This window comes from Callithrix jacchus, chromosome 1 (genome assembly GCF_049354715.1).
Source record: "Callithrix jacchus isolate 240 chromosome 1, calJac240_pri, whole genome shotgun sequence".
Taxonomy (NCBI): domain Eukaryota; kingdom Metazoa; phylum Chordata; class Mammalia; order Primates; family Cebidae; genus Callithrix; species Callithrix jacchus.
This window is the reverse complement of record NC_133502.1, coordinates 58,716,264-58,740,553: the sequence shown is the minus strand read 5'-3', so window position 1 is coordinate 58,740,553 and position 24,290 is coordinate 58,716,264. Positions and strand designations below refer to the sequence as shown.

The window sequence follows — 24,290 nt, the reverse complement described above, 5'->3', positions numbered from 1 at the left end:
GGCCAGACCTCATGCAATAAAAAAGGCTTTACCTGACAGGCCTCAGAGGAGTGTACTGCCCTGCAAACACCAGACTTCGTACATAGCCAGTCCATTATAGTCTTTAAGGGGAGTGACACCCAAGGACTCCAGCTGCTCATGCTGTCCTGCCGGTCATGCATACATATTTTCATGCATATTTACAATATTTACTGCCGGCCCCAACACCTTTATTTCTTTATTCCTAGGCCTCTTTATATGAAGCCTTGAACCCAGGATCACTTCAGGCATCTCTACAGAGGCCTTTTTGAGGGAGAAGAAGAGGGAAACCTTGATCCTTTTCTCAATCTGAATCAATCTCTCAATCTCAATCTGAAATACTTTTCCACTGATATCCCTCCTCTCCTTCTACCTCCCCAAACCCCAGGGACCATAAACCTGCCAGAGTCTTTTATCTGGACTTCCTGAACAGCAAGATGACTTCCAGGTCTTTGCTGATCTACCTGGCTCCCCACTGTGTGTCATTGCATAGGGTAAAAGAAACAGGGAGCATCACCCTCTACTCTGATGTTAGCCTCTTGATTATATCAACAATTGACTAAAGGCTTACTCTTTCATTTTGGGTTTATTGCTTTAATGGACCACACTTTGTTAGTGGTGGTAGTTACTGGTATGGGTCCACAGCAACCTCAATTCTTGCCTCCTCAGAAGAAATAATTTCAACTGAGGAGTGTAAGGCAGAAAGAGTGACTGAGGCAAGTTTTAGAGCAGGAGTGAAAGTTTATAAAAAGTGGCGCGGTGGCTGACGCCTATAATCCCAGCACTTTGGGAGGCCAAGGCAGGTGGATCACGAGGTCAAGAGATCGAGACCATCCTGGTCAACATTGTGAAACCCCGTCTCTACTAAAAATACAAAAATTAGCTGGGCATGGTGGCCTGTGCCTATAGTCCCAGCTACTCGGGAGGCTGAGGCAGGAGAATTGCCTGAACCCAGGAGGCGGAGATTGCGGTGAGCCGGGATCGCGCCATTGCACTCCAGCCTGGGTAACAAGAGTGAAACTCCGTCTCAAAAAAAAAAAAAAAAAAAAAAAAAGAAAAAAAAAGAAAAGGAAGGAAGGAAAGTACACTTGGAAGAGAGCCAAGCAGGCAACTTGAACTTGAGACACCAAGTGCGCAGCTCTGCCTCTTTACTTGTGGTTTTCTATTGTTGGCCTAGTTTCGGGATCTTGCATTACTTCTCCCCCCTCCTGTGATCTTTTCGGGAAGCTGCTGATCAGTTTCAGGTATTTTGAATTAGGAGAACGCCTTTCCCTGGCGCCAGCTGTGACCACTTATTATTTCAGAGAAACAGTGAAGGACTGCCTGACCATCACCTGAGGGTTGCCTGACGCTCCTGGTGTGTGTTGGAGGGAACGCTCTCCTGCCCTGCTTATGGCTTACTAGCTACCTACTGTCACAAACGGGCAGATCAGCTTGTTCACCCCCAAGCTCACCTGAGCAGAAACATAATGTCTCACCCAGAGTAAATATTCCTCAATGATTAAGTTAAAACCCAGAAAAAAATTGCAGAGGGTGAGAACCAAATAAACAAATTAGAGATGTAAGAAATATTGGTATCTATTACCTGACTGTTATATATACTGTGGAAATATGTTGACAACTTATTGCCTACCTCAGAGTAGAAACTCAGTAGGAGATTCAGTAATAAACATGAATTAGAAATTCCATGGCATTGAGCACTTCCTCACAATTAAAAGTGAAGCCCCTTTATAATCTTTATTGTCAGTGTTCTATTTGCAGTGAATTAATTGCCAATGCCTGTTCCAGGCAATTTGGCATTTAATCAAAAGACAGCGCATGTGCCTTTAAATCAATGATTAATGCTAAAGTGGATATTGGATGTTACATTACTATTAGAAATGTAATGCAAGTACTTCACAGATTCATTAGAACTTTTTGTTTTTCTCCGAGAACACACACTTCAATTCAGAATTATATATCTATAATTAAAATGTTTTGTTTTATTTTCATCCAACTAGTAATTTCCGCAAAAATGTTATTCGGAAATAGTAACCTTCTTTAGTCTGAGAAGCAGCTGTGCATACAAATACAAAAGGCAATTAAACAAAATTATGTGTGTTAACATATAATATGTATTGCATATAACCACAGACATACACTTATGCATCTGTGAATATTAGTATACATGTATTAAAATATGTAAGATGCCCATACTCTCATATAAATCTAAAGATATTGTATAATAAGGCATACATTATATTTTTTGATTTTATAAAATAGTTCATTCTAAAACATTTCTCTTCTGATTATATATTTAGCAACGTGTTCCTCTATACTGGAGCACGTTGATAACCCAATTGCACTGTTGATTTGCAAGTTACAAATATAATTAAATCACATATACCATGTTGAACACACAAAGCAGTTAAGAAGTACAGGTTCAATTTTGGAGGACGAAGCTGTTCTTGGAGAATTTCAATTTAAATCCTCAGGGAAATGAATAGAATCAGAAGAAAGCAAAGTATTTACCATATTATAAATCTAAGCACAAATATACATGTATATGTAGTTTACAAAGGAGTATATTTCCTTAAACTAATGAAGAGTAAACATTCTTCATATATTATGCACATCACACTATATTCATTTCAAACCACAAAATACTATATACAGTACTGTGTCATCTAATCTAAATTAATATAATATTTTAGGAACAATTTCTAATTTTGCCCTTACAAATGCCACTACCACAGGAAACATGTTCAATTATAAATTAATTGAGCAAAGTGACCTACCTCTGAGACTTAGTAAAGGTGGTTATTCAAAACCACAGACATTTTAATCAATCAAAGACCTTTATCTACAGTAGGAAAAAAAGCCATAACAATTTGAGGTTATGCTGTATCTCCTAAAATGTGGTTATATGATAGTGTCCATTATAAGATCTAGTACTATTACACATAAAAAGGTATTTCTCTTTCAAGCTGAGTGATCAATGTGAAAAGGAAAAATATACTGAACCTAACACTGAAAGTTCAAATATTGATAACAAATATTCAACAATCAACACATTTCAACAATTCAGTAAAATTAATATTTTTCTTCCATTATAACAGCTATTGAAATAACTTTAGTGCTCTTAGTAAAAATTAAAAGTATGACACATTAGGTTTCCCAAACTTGTATATACTCAAGAAAGCACCTAATACTTCTGAGCATTTTCATGGAATACTAACGTCTCTGAAACAAAAGGATTTGTACCTTTAAAAACAACAGTCCACGATGTCTTAAAGCAGGGACAGAGAATAGAATTACAACTATTTTCAACATTTATTTTCTAGGGTAATTTATGTTGGGACTGGAGCTATTCATTCTTTAGAGGAACTTCCAAAAATTATATAGTGTTTTAATCATTTAAATGTTGCTAAATACCATAGTAGAAGAAAGACCATATATTCCACATACATTTTTTTAATCAAATTTAATTTGGCATTGCATATAGGCCAGGAAGATATTTCATAAGTTTTAAAAATTACAAATTGTCTGCAAACAAAAATGTAATAAGGACAAACTTCTCCAGACATTGTTTCAAAAGATCTCTCTCTTTATATATATATATATACACACACACACATATATATACACACACAGACATATATACACACATATACATATATACATCATATATATAGCTTTATATACACACACACATATACATGCACACACACACACACACAATAGTTTAATGCTTTAGCAAAAGCTTGATTTTCTTTTGGTTTACATAAAGTCATATGACATTTTTACTTAGCTCTGGTTATATTTCACCTTAAGTATCTTAAGGTGAACCTAAATCTACCTGAATATGAAAGGAAAGCATAGTATATTGCCAGGCAACCAAGTCACAAGAGTTTACCGAGTCCATTTTAGTTAATTTCTTTTTACATTTCTATATTCATCACTTCAAGAGATGGTAAAATAAAACCTGTTTTATATTCCTATAAATTTCAAACTGTTTGAAAAGGATAAAAATCTAAGAAGTTCTAATAATTTATCAAATATAAGCATTACATAGTTATATAATATAGAGCAAAAAATATTGAAGTAGACAAAAATTACTTTGTATCCATGTAACTGAGGAAGTATCAATACAAGTTATTAATTAATAAATGCCATTGACTTTAGAAATAAAAAAATTATAAATAAGAGAAAGAAGATGGAAGTGTAGTTAAGTAAGAAGGAAGTGAAAAATACACAATATTTTAGCCACTTTAAGAATTTATCAATTTACAACATAAATAGAACTTTTAAAATGGTATTTTAGAAGGTTTAACTAAAATACTTAAGGAAGGAGAAGTCAGTATGATATGCTTCTGAAATATGTGGAGATCAGTTTCTCTGAACACGTGGGAAGAAGGAAATAAAAAATCAATATATAAGTTATAATAACATTTATGGGCAGGACTGAGAAATGATGTATATATAATTTTAAAAATTGAAATGAAATCAGAAAGCTTGACTATGCTTTTTACTTGGACCCTCATTTAATAACTCTTTATGTCCAAAATCTGCTACTCAGAAAGCTTTACTTCATCTGACTACTTAGTATCTTTGTGTTCAGGGTCTTCATCTGCAGGAGGTTTCATAATGCTAAATACTTCCTAAGGTTACTCTGTGGAGTAAATTAAATAATGCCTGTAAAGCATCCAGAATTCAGAGTATGACACATATAAAGTACTTAATAAATACAAAATTAACATTATTGTTATTCACATCAACTCCTTAATTTTGATTGGACTTTAAACTTTACCTTTGAATATCATCCCATACACTACCTCGTAACAGAAATCCTCCCTCCACACTCCTATTAGTAATCTTCAAAGAAAAACAAACTTGTACTTGTTGACCAAGTTATGGGAAAATTGGTAGTTGTGAACATTTGTAAAAGTGTTAGGGAAAAAATTAGCAGCAGTATATATCACATGCCATAAGAAAGTTTGTATGTCTTGACTTTGTATCACTACTTCTAAACATGAAGAAAATTATGAGAATGTTTTATGCACAATGACATGTAAATATTATTTATAATACAATACTATTGGAAGCAATTGAAATGTCCATCAGAGGAATGGTTAATTAAATTATAAATTATGGTAACTATTCCTAAGGACAAACTATATGCCTATTAGGGATGGTAATCAGTCAAAATTATATATCATTTTTGAGAAAAATAAAAAGGGTATGTTAAATGAAAAAAGGCATTATAATAGAATATAAATGTGCATTGTGATGATAATTTTGCAATGTATGCATATGCATAAAAAAGCTAAGTGGGATGCACACAAAATAAAATATTAGCTTTAGACTAGTGGAATAAATTATTTTTTTTCTATTTTCTAATATTCTGTAATGTCTAAATATTTTTCAAATAGAAAATTATAACTTTCTTTTGACCTTGGCTGTTTAAGGACTCAATACTAAATCAGTATCACCCTAAAACATATTAAATTTCTTATTATACCAGTCAAGTTATTTCACCAGTTTACCATAATCAACTCTCTAGACTCCTAAGCTATCATGCTAGTTCATGTGTATTATTTTTCTGTTATGTAAAATTTCTCATTTTCCTAAATGTCATACATAGAAAGTTGTGCTGTTAGAATTTCAAACATGACATTATTTACTCTGCCTCATTTTTTACAGCAGTAAAATAGGGATGATAAAATTATGTACATTATCTCTTATGAGATTACAAAACATAACTGTGTACTGGGCACCATGGCTTAAGCCAATAATCCAAGCACTTTGGGAGGCCAAAACAGGTGGATCTCTTAAGACCAGGAGTTGGAGGCCAACCTGGCTAACATGGCAAAATCCTGTCTCTACTAAAAACACAAAAGTTAGTCAGGCATGGTGGCACATGCCTGTAATTTTAGCTATTCAGAAGGCTGAGGCAGGAGAATCGCTTGAACCCGAGAGGCAGAGGTTGCAGTGAGCCTATATAGGGTAATTATTGCACGCCAGTACAACCATAGAGCAAGACTAGATCTAAAAAAAAAAAAAGAGAGAAAGAGATAGAAAAGAAAAAAAAAGTATGTACAACATAGATGTGTCGTTGGGATTGAAATAGATAATATAAACAAGTAATTAAAGTTATAAGTACCATAAGGATCTAGGTTTCATCATCATAATAGCTAAACTCATTAAGCTCTGAAAGCCTGTTCATTTTTGTTCTTTTTATGCATCTCTAGTATGCTTTTATTAATCCTCTCAAAGATCTCATGATATAGGTGCTATTTTTCTACTAATTTATATATGAGTAAGTCTAGTCCCTGGTAAGTTGCATAATTTACCTATGATTAAAAAGCTAGGAAATATGCAAGACAAGTGACGATTGCCTTAATGCTAGGCATTTTTGTCCTTATTTTTTGCTGTTTTCCAATTAGATATCAAGGTAAGAACCTAGTCAATTTTTTGACTTCCAGTTCAGTTTCTTTTCTATTACATCATACTGTATTATTTAGTGTACTGAGCAAAAATATCACTACAATATATTTGGAAATAATGTTTATATTAAAACAGATTTATATTCAATTTTTTAAGTTTACCTGTAATAAAATTACAAGTAATTAATTTTTCCTTCTAGATGATTTCTTTTTAAATTAGTGGGAGCTTTTGATTTTCTAGGTAATGCATGAATTTCTGTTCCACAAAAAAGATAATTTGTATAGGAATAGATGAAAGAGATGTAGCACTTTGCCATATTGTTTTCAGGTGTATAATTAAATGGTGTTAAGTACATCCATATTGTTGAGCAATCTCAATATCATATGTCTCCAGAACTCTTTTCATCTTATAAAAATTAAACTCTATACCTATCAAACAGTAACTCTCCATTTCTTCTTCTCTGTAGCACTTGGTAACCACAATTCCATTTTCTGTCTCTATAAACTTGACTATTCTAGGTACTTTTATATAAATAAAATTATACAGTATTTGTGTTTTTGTTCCTGTCTTGTTTCACTTAGCATGATGTCCTCAAGGTTCTTCCATGCTGTGGCATGTGAGAGACTATCATTTCTTTTTAATGCTGAATAATATTCTATTGTATATATATAGCTTATTTTGTTTATTTATTCATCTGTTGATGGACACTTGTGTTGCTTTTACCTTTGGCTATGTGAATAATGCTGCTATCAATTGGGTATAAAAATATTTCTTTGAAATCTTGTATATATACCTAGAAGTGGAATTACTGGCCCATATGGTAATTCCATTTTTAATTTATTGAAGAATTACTATACTGTTTTCCATAGTGCTGCACCATTTTACATTACCACCAACAGTGCACAAGTGTTTTGATTTCTTCACATTCCTGCTATCACTTCTTTTCTGTTTGCTTGAAGTATCCATCCTAATGGGTATGATGTTGTATCTTACAGTGGTTTTGATTTACATTTTCTTAATAATTAGAGATGTTGAGTATCTTTTCATGTGCTTATTGCCTATTTGTATATCTTTGTGAAGAAATATCTATTCAAGTTCTTGCCCAATTTTTGAATGGGGTCATTTGGTTTTCATTGTTCAGTTTTGAGAATTCTGTGTATATTCTGGAAATTAATCCTTCATTAGACATATAATATACAGGGTTTTTTTATTTTGGGGGATGTCTTTTTACTTGTTGATAGTGTATTTTGATTCACTAACATTCTTAGTTTTTATAAATTTAAATTAGTCTTTATTTTTCATTTATTGCCTACATCTTTGGTGTTATATCCAATACATTTTCCAGTCCTTCTTTTTCACCCTAATTATGTCTTTGGATCAGAAGGAAGCCTCTTACAGACAGCATAGTTTGACCATGTCTTTCTTTTTAATCCATTGTGCTCAGTTATATTTCTTATACCTAAAGTATAAACTTACACAAACTCTGTTGTTTTTAATATTTTCTATTCTATATATGCAACAGTGAAAAGGTTTGCATGTCCAATGATTTATTAAGGACTCGGATAGTTCTTCATATGCTACAATTCACTTTTTTAGTTTCTTGAGAACATTCAAAAAAGTCCCTGTGCTAAATCAGCACAATGGTTGGACTAAAAATTTTCAGCAATCTCCTGCACTTCTGACACTATCTAAGTTAATAAATTGACTTGGGTGAATATTTACAAAATTTTTTGCTCTAAAAGTGCATATATCTGATGTGGAAGTTGAAAGAAGAATATTATAGACAAAGATAACCACCATGGTAGGTCCCAACTAAATAGCAGAGTTATTCAGACTCAGGATTATGGATTCAGCTAACAATATAATGCAAGTAAATTAATGAATAAAACAAAAAGGTTAATTTTTCCAGCAATAGATATAACATTCCAAACAGAAACAACAGGATTGTCAGCCTGACCAGTGTTTACTCTATTACCCTTGAAAAGCTATATAAGAAGCAAAAGCCTCTTGAGATTGTTTGGTAAGTTAAAATATGAAAAAAAATTGTTAGTAATGCAAATCAAAGGTATAATGTTAGGTTCTGAAAACCTACACATTAGGTCCAAAGATACATGTCTCCACCACAGAGTTATACTTGGCAGAAAAATCAGATGATAGCATTAGTCTGGCAAAGCATCCTCTCTCCTATACAAGGTTTCATTGAATAAAACCCTTTTGACTAATTTAATATTTCCACATAGACTCTGTCCTTGAACACTACATTAACTTATAATTTTATTCACTGTTTTTTATTTAGTTGACAGAGTTGAGTTACTAAGGGACAGTCCTTAATGTACCTTATACTCAAATAATATGAATTTAAATTCTCCAACCTATTTGAGTATTTTCAGATTTCTGATGTGATGTGGTGAATTGTTTCACTTATCCTATCTGCACTTTTATGATAGATTTTTAAAACAATCTGCACCCTGGAAGCTGTCATAAGTTACACCTGTCATTTCTCTCACTTACATGAGAAGACAGCAACAGTATTGATCATTATTCAGTATAAATTAGTGTATGAAATATAACCCTTTCCCTGTGTGACAGTATGTAATGTGTGTTCTGCAAAGGTGGGGTAGAAAGAGCAATTATTCAACATATGGAAGGATAATTACTGGAATGCAGGAGGAGTCCATTATAAGATCACAGGAACACCTACATCTTGGCTGCTGAGGGCGCCTAAAACCTTGAGAGTATCTCTGCTTTACACAGTAGAGAATATATTATTCAGGTCACTCAGTCTAATATGATGGGCCAAATTGAGCACTTTCAATTCCAGACTTATTTACACTGACAAGACATTTTAAAATAGGGGATTACTAGTGTTTGAAGCCAGGAAAATTGGTCCCCATTTTAAAACCAGATAGCTTATCCTAGCTGTTACAGGTCTCCTGTTCAAGTTGGTTTTATTTAAGCAGTTTAACATTAATAGACTTATTTGAGCAAAGGACGTATTTAAGGTTGATGTATGCTCAGAAGAAGTCATTTCAATATCACATGGTCATGCCTCCTTTGAGAATTTGTTTTAAGGGCTCAGAAATGAAAAGCCTACACAATCTATTAGTAATCAAAATCTACAAAAGCTATTGAGAATTTACAGAATCAGATCAGTCCTAATTAAAGGATGATAGGTAGGTAGGTAGGTAGATACTAAACATGTACATATCTATACATATATACATACCCCTGATATTCATTTCCAATATCTGATTGACAAGATACTATAATTCGTATTACCTTATATTAGATAGTAACATAAGGTGATGTTGACCTAAGTTTGCTGATAATCAGAGACAACTTGCCCCCCTTTTTAAAAAATAATTCCATTTATAACATGGTTATAAGTTGTAGATGTGGTTGCTGTTAAAATTGTTATGGCAGTTGTAGTTCTATGAACTGGTTGACATTTTAGGTTTCTATAGAAAGAGCATAGCTACTAAAACCAATACAAAAACAAAAAAAATTTCTGAATAAAAAGTTAGCATAAAATTTTGCAGATATAAATTTTAGAGGCAATTGAGTTTATTCTTTCAAAATGTTTCTTTCCTTATAGAATTTTCAAAGACATGATTTTATTCCATTGTAGATTTTTCTATCACATTTCTTAATCATTTCTAATGTTTCCTGGCACAGGTACATTTGTCCACAGTGCTGTACTTGCTTTCACAGACTTTAAGAAAAAAAAATTGTTTATTGAGAAAAGGATCCTAGGGATTATAACATCAATCAACACATAATTTATTTTACTATGCATGATTTGGATATGAAAATATTTAAAATTATTTTAGAACTATGAAGCAATATACCCTAAATAAGTTTCTTCCTTTGTGCTAAACCTCTAGAATATTTTTGATCATTCTTCAATCATGATAATAAAGACCAATCATTTTTGAACACTTCTTATTTCCCAGAAATATTAAATACATTGTTCTTTATATTTCTCATATTGGCTTTATAAACTTGATATTATCCTCACAGTCCAGATGAGGAAACTTAGATACAAATCAAATTTTCTCAAATTATAATTTTTAGGAGGCAGTACCCGGAATCAATCTTATTAAAAGGGTGATATTTTTCACCCTTGCTTTCTGGTTATTCAGTCTCAGTAGAAATTACACTGGTGAACATATTGCAAGTGAAAACTACAGAACAAAGTCTACGTTCTTTCTGCTTCACACATAGCATATGCTTGGTAAATACATGTCAGATCTTTTTGTCTCACAGATAGCATGTGTCAATGTTCTCTCTCACAGTCACTCTCGGGGACAGTTGTCTCTAATTATCAGCAAACTTAGGTCAAGAGACAGTACAGTGCACTCATTAAGAACATGTTTCTTGGATTCACATAGATTAGTGCTTCTTAAAGAGGACATTTGTGTACATTGGAGAAATTAGACAATGTCCCAAGGTATTTGTTGTTGTTGTTTCAGTGTCAGGGAGTGACATCTAGTGGGTAGAGGTCAAGGATGCTGGTAAACATCCCACATTTAACAAAACACTTACTGGGTCTAACATGTCAATAGTACTCCAGTTGAGAAACCCTGGTGGATTGCAATATGGGGTGTGCCTTTCCCAAACTAGATTACTAGCATGTTTCAAAGATTTTCTGATCCTTGCTTTTATAAATCTTCAAAGAAGGGTATTTTCCATGATTACAAGGTAGGTGGAAAGGTTATGTGGGTTATTATATGCTATACACTTAATACCATGCCAGAAACACAGTTTAATAAATCATCATTATTGATATGAGCCACTAGTAAATCCCTGACATAGTTAATATAAATTATTTTACTATCTCAATGAAATTGAGAGTATATTAAATATTTTCAAAATGTTATCTTTTAATTAGCTTTATATATAATATCATTATGAGTGCAAATAATCAATAATTGGTGAATTATTTTTATATTTCAAAATATTAGCTAAATATATTTTAATATTTAAAAATTTAATAAATACATAGAAGTTTTATATATTTATTATGATCAGAACCAATAATAGGACAATAAAAATTATGCTTATAATTATACTTTTTCTATGCATCAGTACAAACCTATTTGTATGCATATTTATCTCTTCATCTGAAAGAACATATAGTTTTTATTACATGTGTTATTTAATAAAAATAAAATTTTCTACCTTGTTTTTAATATGCCAAAATTAATTATTTCTAAAGTTGTGTGTGCTTCCTATACTATCCCCAGAAGATTTAGATACTTCCTTTTAAAGTGGAAATAAGTTGAAATTACAAATTGAAAAATCTATACTGTTTCTATATATGCGGCTGGGTATTTTTGAATGTGTGTTTGTGTGTGTGTGTGTGTGTGTGTGTGTGTGTGTATTTGTGTGTCCGGACATTTACATGGCATATATATATATATGTAGGGCTGAGAATATGTTAATTTTGACAGTAGAAATAAAGCAGTAGATAATAGTATGTATTTAAAGGGCTGATTTCAATAAGCGGTTTTAACTTTATTCACCCTGATAGGCATGGAAATAGATATCAGTTTTTCCTTCTCTTCTTTCCTGCCTTTTTATAATCAATTCCACAAAATTATATTACTTGCCTTAAGGCAAGTTTGGCCACTGATGGCACAATTACCCACTCTCTAAGAGGATACAATGTGGTATGTACCTTGCCAGATGAGGTAAATGCAGCACATGAACTGACAAAAATAGTCAATATATGATGTGACAAATAATGTCCAAATTCTACCATAGCACCACAAAGTAACTGATTCTGCTTGTGAGGGTACAGAAAGGCTTCCAGGAAGCTGGAGAGCTGAGGAATGAAGCCTAGAAGTGTTTTAATTATACATTTAAAAATAACTAAAAGAATATCCTTTCTCATTCTTTAATTTTAGTAACTGATTTTCTAGAAAAGACAAATATAACCATTTTATGAAATAAAAATCTGTCACTCACAGAAACATATTTTGGGTTATTAACAAAAGATCTATGTATTACTAGTAGGGTAGATACCATACCAACCTTTCCCCACAAAAACTCAACTTCTGTCAAATATATGGACTATCCTAATACTAAAAAAAAAGAAAAGCACAAAGAAACAAACTCTGCTAGAGCAAAATCCAAGACTACACAAATTGAATTAATTTATGATTTAGAATCACTGTTTAATAATTGGTGCTGGTGTGAGCAAATAGGAGAACATTGAGCACAAGCATATTCAGGAAGAAAAGAGTGCACTTAGAGGGAAGTAGAATCTTTCTCAAACAGCATTTTATAGCAGTATCTGACTTCAGAAACCGAATACAGGTGAGTACCTTAACGTTATTGCCAGGCTCCTAAGGCAGATCTGAGCCAGTTGACTAGACTTATGTATATTTTGTCACAAAGCAAAGAAAGTGAAGGAAAATTTTTTTTAAAAGTCGGAAACTCTCTATTGTTGAGGCATTCTTTTTCATTGACCACATATTTCTCCTAATATGTAGTAGGTCCTGGCTCTTAAGGGTTCTAAACTATGCTTTTTGCCTCCAGATCACTTTCCAATGAAATCATCTAATTTAATTTCCTCTCAGGGCATTCTGACAAGGCTGGGGTCTATTATGAAAGACATAAAGTAGAAATATTTGTTATGTGACTTGTTCTCTTTTCCTGTTAAACCTGCTCTAATGGGCTAACTGAAACTAATGCCTGTACAAGCATCCCCCGAGCACAATCACACCTTTTCTTTCTTCAAACCCAGTTGTTTCTTGTTAGCTTCATGCATTTCTTTGAGTTCTCTTTTTTATTTTCCTTTTACTGACTCATTGTTATATTACTTCTTTGCCTCCTTTCTCTATTTTTTTCTTATATGCGTATCATGCTTCAATTTTTAATAACTGAAGTTGGTGTGAGCAATAGGACAAAATTGAGCACAAGCATATTCAGAATGCTTGTTTCATGGATACTGTTTCCTGCATAAAAAAAATCTTTTAATGTCTTTATTTTCTTCTTCTCTTCTAACCCATTTGTGTCTTTTAAAATTGTTTCTGTAACTATTCTGTCACACAGTCCTGTTTTCTTATTCTGTAATTTATTCTTTTTATTACCCCTACTTTATTTCACTTACAAGTGGACACTAAAGAATGGTTACAGACTGACATTAAGATGGAAACAATGGACACTGGGGACTCCAAAGCGGGGAGGAAACAGGAGGACAAGGGTTGAAAATCTACCTGTTAGGTACTATGTTCATCATTTGAGTGATTGGTTCACTAGAAGCCCAGACTTAGGCGTGAGATAATATATCCATACAACAAATCTGTACATGTACTCCTGAAACTAAAATTAAAATAATACTTTCTAATATTCTCCACCTTTGATGTTTCCATTATTTTTATCTTTGTTATTACATTGCTTTTACCTACACTGCTCTTTTATTCTGTGTTGTACTGTCCATTCCTTATTGCTATCCATAAGAAGGCAAAAATGAATTATTTTGTCGACTCATATTTATTTGCTTATATTACCTTACCACCTAGACCACTGCTCCCCTGTATTTTGAATAGAGTGATCATAAGCTACTAAGGTTTCTTGGGCTCAAATAAAGTGAATGATGATTTAATCCAATAATCATAATAAATATAATAAATTGCCTTTGTTACTAAAAAAAAATTCCACAACAGTTAAGTTGTTAAATCAAACATGTTTAGCATTCGATTATGAATCAGAATATTTTATTTAGCGTATAGATACAAAATAAATTTAAATCTGGATTGAGCCTATTACAATATATACTACTGCCTCTTGCAATAGTATAAGATTTTCTCTGGAGGTCTAGAATTATAATTACTACTTTTATATTAAATAGTTGCTTGATAATGTTAAGGCTTCATTTTGTGACATGCCATTGTGCTGTCAGATTTACAAGTACATATAAACATTTATGTATATATAAAATAGCAGCAGGAGGCAGACAAATTCCTAGGCAGATAGAGGTGGGTCCCCAGTGAAATCTGACATTCAAGCCAAACACACCTCGAAGCTTGAAAACTGGGGTTCCAGTTCCAGGTAGAATCTACACTCCAGAATGAGAACTTCCTTGATTCCTTTACGTCAACCAAATGGTGCTATTTCCAGGCCCACCAACGGTCCAATTAGTATGCACTTTTCTCCATTCTGAGCCCATAAAAACTCTGGATGGACTCAGCCATACATCAGGAGTTAGTGCCCCAGGGTAGGAGCCACCCACTTCTCAGTCAGAACTGAGAGCTGTTCTGTGGTTTAATAAAATTTTTGTCTGCCTTACCTGCCAGTTGTCCGTGTAACCTCATTCTTTCTGGATATGTGAGGAGAACTCAGGACAGGCCAAGCTGTGGGCGTGAATAGGGTTTTAACACTTTCCTGGCTTGCCAAATTGTGGGTCGGGGCAAAAGGAGCTGTAACATATTCCGGCCACCTCGCCAAGCTGCAGGCCGTGACATGAGAAGGGTAGACCCTTCTGGAATCCCAGACCTTGGTATACCCAGAGTCAGAGCTGTAACATCTTACGCCTCCCGCCCTCTGCCGCAAGGCGCAGCCGCCCCCACGTGATAGGAAGTGGTGGCGGGACTGGGCCCGCCTCGGAGTCAAGGGCCGGAGTGAGGCTGCGGAATTGAACCAGCTAAAGAAGACACCCTCGCTTCCCTGGTCAAGTTGCGGGCAGCCGGAAGGAAAGAGCAGTAGCACACCTACCCCCAACCCGCCCCCACAGCTAACCAAGCTGCGGGCTGCAGGAACCAGAGCTGGCTGCCAAACTCATCCTCGCGGGAGACCTGGTTGGCCCGCCTAGGTGGCTCCTCATCCTCCTCACAGTCATAGTCATCCAGGATGGGAGTCTCCCGGATGGGCACGCCGATGACGGAATTGTGGGTTTGCTGCCGGGAGGAACGCAAGCTCTCCCGGGCCTGTGGACCCAGTAGCACAGATGGGATGTACTGGATCTCATGAGTGGCTTCCATGCTTGCACTCTTCTGGGGGATGCGGCGACGCTTCTGCCAACGTCGCTGAGCATACAGCGCCACGGCGAAGACCAGTAGTAGCAGCAACAGCGCGATGAGGCCACCCATCACAGAACACGGTCTCTTCTCACTCCTTTGGACTCCTCAGTTGCTTGTGTCTCCAAGTTTTCAGGAGCCGCAGTGTTCCGCTCTTCCAGATGCTAGTTCCAGCAGTGGAAGCTGCTGGTGGTATGTCTAGTCCAGCCACAGTCTCTCACACAGCTGGCGCCTGTGACAGTGCCTGGAGCTGCACGCCCTGCGGGAGGAGCAGGTGCACCTGGCTGCGGGCAGTGACTAGGCCTTGCACTCACTCACTCATACACCCCTCACTGCTCCAGGCCTGGCTCAACCTCCACCAGAGTGGAATCCGGGCCAGCAGCGTGAGTGAGCCTAGTGCATCCTGAAGAGCTGAGTGGGCGAAATCAGCTCAGCGGGTGCAAGCAAAACTCAAGCAAAGGTGCTGCCAGCCACAGAGGTTTCCAGCTGGCTAAGTGACACTCAAAGGATCCTGTGACATATACATATATATATATATATATATATGATGTATATATATATGATGTATATATATATGATGTATATATATGATGTATAGATATATGATGTATATATATGATGTTTATATATATATAATGTTTACATATATATATATATATAAATATGAGATAGCTATGTATATATCAAACCAAATAGCTTTATGCAGATTGGTGGTACAAAATCTTAATGACAAGTGGTTGAGACAAAGTATGAGGAAAATACCATGGGATATGGAAAATTAAGACTTGTATTTGACACACAAAAGCAAACTGTTCATTAGTTACTGGGCAAAAGTTTATGTATTTTCAAAGTGTAAGTTTATAAAAATTGTATAATATTTTAAAAACTTAAATGAAAGTAAATAATTAAAATAGTACACCTTTTAAAATGTAATGTATGCTATAAATGATTATTACTAATATGAGAAGAAAAAAGAAACATTTAAAAATGTTCGCTTAAGATAAAGTCCGGGTGCAGTGGCTCGCACGTGTAATCCCAGCATTTTGGGATGCCAAGGTAGGTAACCAGCCTGGCCAACATGGTAAAACCCTGTCTTTACTAAAAATATAAAAATTAGCCAGGTGTGGCGGCACATGCCTGTAATCCCAACTTTTTGGGAGTCTGAGGCAGGAGAATCGCTTGAACCAGAAAAGTGGCGGTAACAGTAATACAAGATTGCATCACTGAACTCCAGCCTGGGTAACAAAGCAAGACTGGAGTCCATCTCAAAAAAAAAAAAAAAAAAAAAAAAAAAAGAGAAAGAAAAAAAAAAAGATACAATCGTATGTTATCAGTATTAAACACCTGTCATTATTGTGTGGGTTTTTACAATGGAATGATTAAAAGAATTAGTATAATGCTATATATGCTTTGGAAAAGTGTATATTTGGTTTATTTGTATTATGTTAATAATACTCATCTGCTAAAAGGAATGTCATAAAAATCAAATGACTTGAGGGATTTTAGCCACATTGGTGAAAAATTTTAGATTATTATTGCTCATGAGTACTAGAAAGCATTATGCAAATATAGAACAGTTATAAAAGCAGTTATTTTTCAAACTACCAAAGATTTTTTAAAATTAATATCTTGGCAGAAACCAAACTATCATATCATGTTGACAAAGTTTATATGATTTTTTGAAACTCAATCTTCAAACTACCATTGTACTTTGGAAACTCTCTGATAGTGCATTAAGTGTTTGAAATAACCTAAGTATTTTATTCACTTTCACATTGAATTATTGGATATAATTTGCATAATTTTTACAATAATTTATTTATTATTATTTATCCATAGGGAAAACATTTACTAGGACCTGAATAGTGCTTTGAGCTCCTCAGAGCAAATAAAAATTTAGACTATGTAATAACTTCATGTTCACTGAATCTTGGTCTTTACCTCAGGGATATAAAAAATTTCAACTACCCTGAAATTTTGTAAGTTAGTTGCTAAAACTTCTTCTGGTTGTTTTGGGGAGTATTATGTCATTTGTTACCCAAAGCACTGCAAAGACCTGAAATCTACATATTGCTAAGGCATTAGATGGAACCTTTAATAATATCATCAGTCTACATTGGAAATAACCATTACTTTTGTCTACAGAGTGTCTCCAACCTTCTGATTCTGTGTCTTCCATATCATCCTTGGAACCTGTGATTTATTAGTGAGACTTGAAATACCTCTTTATGGGATCGACTTGTTCGGCACATGAAACAAAACCAGTGGACACCTCTTCTCAGTAAGTGATATCTAAAAGGTTTTGTTTAAATCATTTGCACAAACATTTTCGGAGGGAAGGAAGAAAGGGCCTATTATCCCTTCTGATGATGGATATGGAGAGAATCACAAAGTAATTGCTAAAATGTGATGCCCTCATATATCCTTTTATTTTAAAAACAGATTATAGCATGCTGCACTGAATATTAACATAATATTGGTAAAAAGAACTGTATCTCCACTCTAATCACTTCCATAAATATCTTTTCAAGTTAGAATTTCTGATGTAATATTTGTGAGGACATCTGGGAGCAGAAAGAGAGATGAAACAGTATGCTGGACCTCACTTGATACATATTTTTCCTAATTTTAAGAAATAAACAATGTTTAAACATACTCGTTTTTAACTGGAGTAACTTAAAAATTAAATTTATATTTTCATTCATCTTTATAGTAGTGGCATACATATTATCAAGGAAAATTACTTCTAAATATTTACAAATACTAGATGTTATTTTTTTATTTGAATCTCCAAGACATTTGCAAGCCTTGGTATTTACACACTAACTGGCTACACTTAAGGATAACATTGTTAATACATTACTATTTATTTTCAAAAAATAAGTGAGCTTATATCATATATTTACAGGCATTAGCCACTTGGATCAAAATACAATCAACTGGAAAAACAACTAATAATTTATGTTGATATATCTGTGTTCTCAAAATCCTTTACATTTTAGTGACAACACTTTATTCATTAGTAAATATTTATGAAATATGAATTGCACACAGGTTCCTAGCAAGGTACAATGAGGAATATAAAATGGTATAAGCATCTGACCTTAGGCTTGTAATATAGAAAGGGAGATTAGACATGAATAAAGTTTACCATGTAAGAAAGCGGGTAATGTGTCATAACAGGGCAAAGAATGGATAGTTAGAGTTTAAAGGAGATAATTTTTAATTTTCAAAATTCTTTATGGTCATGTGTAACAAAATTGAACTTTCAAATTGTGTTTGAAATGAGTAAACTTCAAAAGACAGTAATAAAAAAGAAAAAACAACACACCTAGAGGAGACTACATAATGAAAAGTATAGTTTTGAAGAAATAAGCAGTTCAATTTAACTGTGGTATACAGCAGAGAGAAAGTCGTAATGGAAGAGAAGCTTGAAAATATGAGGAGGAACAATATTATGATAAACTATCCAAGCCAGGGAATAAATGTTTTCCTTTGAAACATTAAATTGGTGGTGTTTTATTTTGTTTAGCTTTGATGAGCATGTAGGTGCATGGGAGTCTGGATTGAAACAACATTGCAAATAAGAATATTAAGAATATTAACAGAGCTGTACAGGTATGTGGAAAAATTAAAATGCTAGCAGAGCAAATTATAAAACAGATTTTGGTGGCTAATGTAATATTGATATAAGGGACAAGGGGGTATGGCAGTTTACTCAGTGTTTATATTTAGTAAATTAGCTGTGAATTAATGATGATATAGCCAATGACTAGTAATCACAAGTACTAATCTGTGTTCAATATCCAGTATTTTGGTGTGTAATATAAATATAAGCTAGCTATGATTTTAGGAACAAAAATTAAGTGATAAAATATTGCTCAGTTGCTGTCTTACTACTGTAACTACTAAGTCCATGAGAATCTTCTTATTGATTCTAGTTAAGCTCCTGTGCTGAGTTATATTGTGGTATATCTGACCTTATTTACTGTACTTTGAAAGCAGCTGTCTTAGAAGGGTAGAAAGGAATCAGCTGTAAACTCTCTGCTAGAGATCTTTACATTTGCACAATAGCTCTGGTTTCCCAAGAGACCACTGTTTTGGGGGTAGTTGTATGGTGATGTACCCTAAAAGAATGCTTGTTTTTTTTTTTTTTTTTTTCTGTGTGCTCAGAAACCACCTTGTATTTTCCAGAATTTGAGGTATATAGGCAAAACGAGTTACCAAAAAATGTACTGATAAATTTTGGGCAAGAAATTAAATTTCTGCACTTCTTTTCTAACATATTTTGAAAGTAATTTTAAAGTTATTTTGTTGTAAAATTATATTGTATTGATATAAATATAGTATAGGTTATGATAGTTATGATAAAATCCTGTAGTAAAACATAAGTTTTGTATAAGCATTAATATACCAGCACTGAAAAAGTAATTTAAGGCTTCACAGTCAGAAATAATACATGTATTTGTATACTGGTAAACACTAGGCTACAAAACTCTGTATAAGAAAACACTGTAATTTATTTGAGTAATGATGGTAAGTAGAAAGCAAGACAAAATGTACAATAAATTTGAATTAATTCCTATACGGCACATGCAGACAAGGTAAATATGGGTAAAATTTCATACAAATCAAGCAGCAAAATAGAATACATTTTAACAAATTCTTACATAGTTAACCTCAGTATATGTAGACAAATATTTCAGTAAAAAGTGTTTTAATGCATTAAAAATATATATTTAAAGAAATTCTAATGGCATACCTATGAATTCAGTAAAAGCAAATTTTGCTAAATATTAGTTTACTAGCAGCAATAAATATATATACATTTATGCTTACCAACAACAGGTATTAAGGGAGGTCATAGCTTTACAACAATTAGCTATAAGATCCATTTCAAAACTATTTCAAAGATTTTAAAATCAAATAAATAATTTCAGCAAATTCAACTCAATTAAAGTCAGAAACCAAATTTGTGCAGCAGCCTTTCTGGTCAATTAATTTTATAGCAGAAGGGGATTCTGCCCACTCTTGGAAAGATCTCATAGAATGACCTGAAGTCCAGCTTTCCTACCTCTCCACCTTAAACTCCTTCATTCAGCATCCAGGACTGGGGATCTAGGGAGTAGGGAAGGAGTATGCATGATTGATCAGACTCAACATAGATGTTTGTGTTTGTAACAAAAAGCCATTTGATGTGGCATAGTTTGTGCCTCTTTTCTTCTGTGTAGGAAGTTTTCTTAGTCTGTTTTGTGTTGCTATGAAGGAATATCTGAGACTGGACAATTTATAAAGATGAAAGGTTTATTTGGCTCATGATTCTGGTGGCTGAAACATTTAAGATTGGGACGCTGTATCTCATGGTAGAAGCGCAAATGGGAGTTGGTGTACACTGAGCCCACATGGAAGAGAGGAAGTAAGAGAGAATGGGGTGGTGCCAGGCTCTTTTTAACAATCTTCTCTCGTGGGAACTAGTAGAGTGAGAACTCACTCACCACTGAGAAAAGACATTAATCTATTCATGAGGGATCCGATCTCATGACCAACACAGCACCCATGAGGCCTTATCTCCAGCATTGGGGATCAAATTTCAATATAAGTTCTGGAAGGGACAAACATGAAAATCATAGTGATTCAATTTTTTGTGATTACAAATGATATACTTCAATTGACATTCATGATTTTATTTTTTTCACATATTTCCTGGCTCAGATTTTTAAAATCTTCAGGCATCTTGGTCAAAGATATAATGATCCAGTGCTTAGAGGAAATTATACACTATTTTTTTTCTCCACAAGAAATAGCAAATTATGAACATACACTGGGGAAAGGACAGTCTCTTCAATAAATGGTCCCAGAAAAACTGGATATCCATATGCAGAAAAATAAAATGAGATCCGTATCTCTCACCATGTATAAAAGTCAATTCAAAATAGGTTAAAGATTTAAATATAAGACCTGAAACTTTGAAACCACTAGAAGAAAGCATTGGGAAATGCTTGAGGATATTGGTTTGGGCAAATATTTTTTGAGTAACAGCTCAAAAGCACAAGCAACAAAAACAAAGATAGTTAAATGAGATTACATCAAGCTAAAAAGCTTCTGCTTAGCAAAGGAAACAATCAGTATGCATAAGCTTGCAATTCTGTATTATATTCTAATAAAATAGAGGATTTAGTAATGTACCTATGACTGCAGCTGCTTTGTTATTCCTGTTACTGGAAACACAGAGAATGGAATTAAGGATCCTCTAACACAGGGTTTCTACAAGGGAATTAGAGTGATGTTTATTCCATCAATTTACATGAATTATTTGTCTCATCCTTCTTCATTCTTCTATAATACTTGCCTAAGATATATGATTCTTGAGTGGCAATCACTTCATTGCTAACATTATCTTTCAATTTGCACAAGCACATATTCATTTTCTTCCCTTTTACACCTCTTTGCACTTTACAATATACATCTTTTATTTTTTTTGCATCTTCATTGCTCAAATTGTCAAGGTTAGAAGATACTCTAAACTGCTCTGTATCAACAGCAACCACCAAATAAACTAAATGCCATCTTCATTCACTGTGATTGTTAATATTGACACTCAGTAGATACATTCTAAATAAATAAAATAAACTCTTCCATTTTAAAATGGCTCCCATGCTGTGCATTCTGTCTGATGGTCCTCCTAGATGCAAAGAGCCCAACTGTTACTAGTACTAATCTATTACCTCCAGGCATAGAGAATTAGTTCTGCTGAATTCTTACATCTGACAAGACCCTAAACCATGGTTATATCCATGAGCAGTAGCTGAGTAAATATTTATATTGAGAAAAATTTAACTGTCCTGCCCTGCAACATTAGAGAAATTGGAGTAATATTTCATTATCCTTCTCATTGTAAGGCTTGGGCTTTCACTAAATGTGCACCAAAAGAGTGGCAGAATCTTAGACTGTTTTTATAATTATTAATTCTAAAATGTGTCATATGATAAGAATATTAAACTACTTTCCACTTGTTTATTTCAAATATTAGCTGCTGATTAAATTTATTTCACTAGACATGTCAGATAATAGATTGATAGTAAAACACACCTTCTACTGTGAAAATAATACCACCTTACATATATATGTTCTTTATTGAGTTCTGATCAGAATAGAGCAGATTGTTATGAGTGATCTATAGGAGGTAAGGCTGGAGTAATCAGAGACAGCCAAGCTTTTTTGGCAGAATGGGTTCTTTTTATAAAGTACTATTCCACAAGTATCTTATGAGAATTCACTAAATGCAGCAAACTGGGTTAAATATTGTAGGGATATAGACAAAATAACGGCACTCATATGGCAGTCATTGTAATTAAGCTAGAGTTATAAAGATCCAAAATCACCTATGAGTAGGTAAGAAAAGATGAATCGATCAAGTTGGCTGGAGAAACTTCATAGGAAAGCAAATTTTGAATTAATATCTATTGGAAAGGATGGAAAATAATTGTCAGAGATGTGAAATAAGACATTTTATTTGGAGCAATATCATGAAGGGCATTCCAGGACATAAAAAGTTTTAGAAGACAGATTTACACAGAAGCATATTTTCTAGTAGATATGCTTTGATAAAATATTCACTAAAGATTATTTTTTTCCTTAATTTAGCTATCTCTTATTTTGGATCAAATTATATGACAATATGTCTTATTCTATTCTTAACCAAATCACGTTAATATTTTATTGATCACTTCAAAGAAATGAAAGTAGCACCTCCTCTACTAGAAACAAGAGGAAATTTTACCTGTTAAATAGCATAGTACTAGATAAAAGAAGCAATATATTTTGTGGGTATATTTGTGTGTAAACAAAGCTGTTGGGGCTCAGAAAACAATACTCCAAATATGGCACCTTGGCATGCTGCGTAACTTTTAACTTAAAGAGATCAGCCTCAGATGCAAGGTCTCTCTAACCTCTCATCCTTTTGATTCCTGTCCATTCTTCGTCACCAGAAGAAAATGCAAGTCATAGAAACCAGAATTTCTCTTCTCTAAGACAGGCCATGTAAACTAGAACTCCTCTCTCCCAAAGCAAGCCATATAATCTAGAAAGCTCATTTTCTCCCTTTTCTTTCTGTGTTGAAAACCCTCATTCCAGAGGAGTCCTGTTGCTTGCCTGGGAGGAAGGAAAGCTACAGAGAATCCAAAAGGAGTCTCAACAAATAGGACTTGATGAGTTTCTCTGCTCAGTCTATTACCATTAGTTGACACACTTTGACCAATTACATTTCTATGTGGCTGTTCATTCTTCACTGAACATAAGCATAAAAATCCTTTTTCCCGTGTCTTAGGTCTTCATTTCTAAAGACTTTCATGTCACCAAAAATTGTGATTAAATTAATTAGTTGTGCTTTTCTCATTAACCTGTTTTTTTTTTTTTTTTTTTTTTTTCCTTTTTGTTATAGGACTGTTGGCTGCAACACTTGGGACATTTAGGTAAGAAAAGGTGTCACACTTTTCTGCCTCCGCAAAGCCAACTGAGAGTAGGAGGGTTATAAGAGAAACCAAAATCCCATTATTTGGGTGAGTAAAAACTAAATAATCAATATTGCTTTTAAATATGTTGGTATCTATTATTCAATGTGTCTAGTAAAATAAATTTAATCAGTAGGTAATATTTAAAATAAGTAAACATCAAATAGATTAATATTTTATCAAATAAAACACGTTATAATTAATAATATGATTATTCTAAGACATAAACAGATAAAGATTATATAACAAAAATTCCAAAAGAAAACTATGTAATGACTAATAAGTGTATAAGACATCTGCAATACCAAGAGTG

General features: G+C 33.8%; 2 long non-coding RNA genes across 2 annotated transcripts in view; one reads left to right on the top strand and one right to left on the bottom strand.

Annotated features, from left to right (window-relative positions):
* The window catches only part of LOC144578773 (uncharacterized), a 49,467-nt gene extending 34,458 nt beyond the window's left edge, over window positions 1-15,009 (bottom strand). Inside the window, exon 1 of the long non-coding RNA XR_013525175.1 lies at window positions 14,741-15,009. This is a non-coding gene — a long non-coding RNA (uncharacterized LOC144578773). The remainder of the gene's footprint in view (window positions 1-14,740) is intronic.
* A 2,535-nt stretch (window positions 15,010-17,544) lies between these two features.
* On the top strand, window positions 17,545-24,019 carry LOC118151549 (uncharacterized). The gene is made up of 3 exons (XR_004739919.2): window positions 17,545-17,748; window positions 19,000-19,085; window positions 23,908-24,019. It is a non-coding gene; the product is annotated as an uncharacterized LOC118151549 (long non-coding RNA).
* Window positions 24,020-24,290: the final 271 nt, after the last annotated feature.